Below are 2,852 nucleotides of genomic sequence, written 5' to 3' on the forward strand. Positions count from 1 at the left end.
GAGAGGACACTTAGCATGATGCGCACTGAGTCATGTATGGAAGTGTCGAATCACTGTATTGTACACCTGAAACTCCTATAACACTGTTAACTACACTGGAATTAAAATTAAAAACTTAATAAAAAATGACTGCTGTTGAAGCGTGAGTGAGCAAGCACACTCATACGTTGCCAGTCAGAATGCAAATCGGCGCGAGTCTTAGGGCAGAGGGAACGTCTCAGGACCTCACAGAATGGCACATGCATTCGCTTTTGGCGCTAGCAGTGCCACTCCACTGTGAAGATTCGCCTCCGGCGGCACAAACATAGACAGGCACAAGGGGCTTCATCACAACACTGGCTGTAGTTGCACAATGTTGCAGTGGTTGAATAAACCACAGTCCACCCATAGTGGAGTACTATGCAGCTTCAGAAAGTAATTTTTTAAGGGAAAAATGTCTGTGGACTGATGTGGGGGGTTTCCAGGATACAGCATTAGGTGAAAAAAAACAAAGTGAAACACAGCATGTGTCGTAGGCTTCATTTTGTTTAAGAGGAAAGGGGAAATAAGAACATGTGCGTGCATCTGCTCATTTGTGCAAAAATCAAATACACGGAAACACACACCAGGTACCAATGAGATCTGTTTCCTACGGGGCATGGGTGGGAGCCTGGCGTAAAAGATAGACAGCAACGAAGTGGGCGAGACACTTCTCTGAGAATTCCTCTTTGAACATTTCTAACTCTTGGAGCCATGTTAATATTTCACATACTCAAAAAAAGAAAATCAATAAAACCAACAAGGATTGGGGAAAACCCTAAAAGGGAACAACGATAAAAAACAAAACAGCAAATGAACTACACTTTCTTTTTAAGTGCTGAACACAACAGCACTGAAGAAACAATTCTACTAAAAACCAACACGGAATAGAAGTCATGTGAAGTGCCGAGACTTAGTAAATGCACGACCATGACTCCAAAGTACCTTTCCGCATGCCTCGTATTATAGGATATCAAAACCAAACCAAACCAAAAACCCAAACAACAAATGATCTCCCCTCTGGAATGAAAGCATCTACACTTCACAAAAGAGGTAAAGTGCATTGCCTTCTCAAAAATACTTCTGGAGCTACCAGACAGCGTGCATTTACGAAGTCACTGACAAAGATCCTCCTGTGACCTGTGCAGGGACTCAGGGACCACTAAGACACGGGACACGTCTTAATCAGACTTAGCTGCTTCGCTCCTGCATCATTAGAGGCTGGATTCTATGTATTTTTTAGTTCTCCGTTGTCCGCAGGTCAATGTTTCCTTTCGTGGTTAGCCCCGTTGGCCTGTTTGCCCTTTGCTCCCCTTTTCCCTTTTGTTGGCACTTGTTTTGCCCGAGGGTTTAGCCTTTCCTGCTCTCTTTTTGGGCTTCCTTTCTACCTTTGCAGGAGTGGGTTTTACAGACAATCTCGCAGATCCCTTGGGCTCTCCCTTCACCGCCCCTTTGACCGCACTGACCTTTTTGGAGGGCATCTCGGCAGCAGGGAGCATGAGAGCTGGGCGCCTGCCGGCCACTTCGTGCCGAGGAGCTTCGTGAAGCTGGGCTGCAGGGCGGCTGCCCCTCCTCCTGTCCTCCAATGACTTTCCAACACTGTATTTGGACAGTATGACCTCAGGCTAAAGACAAGAAGAACTCTAAAAACTATTGAACTCCAGTTTGTAAGCTGCTTTTTCTCAGAGGCAGGGGTTAGGCGTATTGAATTACTTTTCTAGGATCCACCAACTATGTTGAGATATTATGGATCAAGCCAGACAGGTTTCTCATTGCCAGAGAAGGGAGTCGCAAATTTGGAAAATGGGAATGGATTGGATTTGAAAGTATCAGTGCAACCTAATGGATTTGTACAGGGACAGAGATACGTGAACAGATAGAGACGAACGTGGGTGCATATGTGTGTCTGTTTTCTCACTTTGCGGGCAGGAGGGGCTTAGAAGCAATGACACCCAAGGCATAGTGGGCAAACCTAGTGTCAGCTCTTGGTTTCTAAGCACTCCGAGGAACCAGAGCTCCTTGAAGAATGGTTGCTTTTAAGGCTGGGGCAGGAAAAGAACAGGATGAGTCTGTAATATCTTGTCAGAAAAGTGACAAAGTAACTCTTTTCAAAGCACGAAACAGGAGCCACTTGTAAGGGGTTTTCACTGATCAAATGAAGGGGAGCTCGAGCATCTAAATGACAGTAAAAGATTTTATCCCATTAAATGAAATAATATTGATATAATAAAGAAAGAAAGAAGAAATAAAAGGAGAAGGAGAAGGTCCTTCTTGGAGTAGAAAGAATCTAATAAAGGTACAAGTGATGATGGAGTTAGAAAAAATTCTCAGCTGGCAACCATAAGAGTAATAATACTTTCAGGCAAGAATCAACTAAATCTAGCATGTAAAATTCTGAGGATGTTTACATAATTGCAAAGTATTTCCCCACATGAAGCTGATTAATGACAAAGGGGGAAATGGGTTTGGTGAGAAAACTGTGGCAGATATCACCTTAACCAATGACCAAAGTTCACATCTCCCGTAACCAGCCTGATCAGCCTCATGTGTCTCCGAATCTGGTTCAGAGAAGAACCCGGTGTCACTTCAGGGCTATCCCTACCCCAAAATGCATGACCTAAATATAATCGGGCGTTGACATCAGACAAACACAAACACATCTTTATTCACTTACCTATCCACATCTATATAAAAATGCATTACGCTGCACTGATACCTTCAAATCCAAAAAGTACTGTTGAAATAAAAACTTCAGAAAAGCATCGATATCATGGGGCACCTGGGCGGCTCAGTCGGGTTAACATCTGCCGTGACCTCAGGTCATGAGCCTGGAG

At 44.0% G+C, this 2,852-nt stretch overlaps 1 pseudogene; it reads right to left on the reverse strand.

The window, feature by feature from the left end:
- Positions 1-1,180: 1,180 nt before the first annotated feature.
- Positions 1,181-1,499, reverse strand: LOC100478592 (annotated as a pseudogene).
- Between the last annotated feature and the right edge of the window lie 1,353 nt (positions 1,500-2,852).

This window comes from Ailuropoda melanoleuca, chromosome X, assembly GCF_002007445.2.
Source record: "Ailuropoda melanoleuca isolate Jingjing chromosome X, ASM200744v2, whole genome shotgun sequence".
NCBI classification, from domain to species: domain Eukaryota; kingdom Metazoa; phylum Chordata; class Mammalia; order Carnivora; family Ursidae; genus Ailuropoda; species Ailuropoda melanoleuca.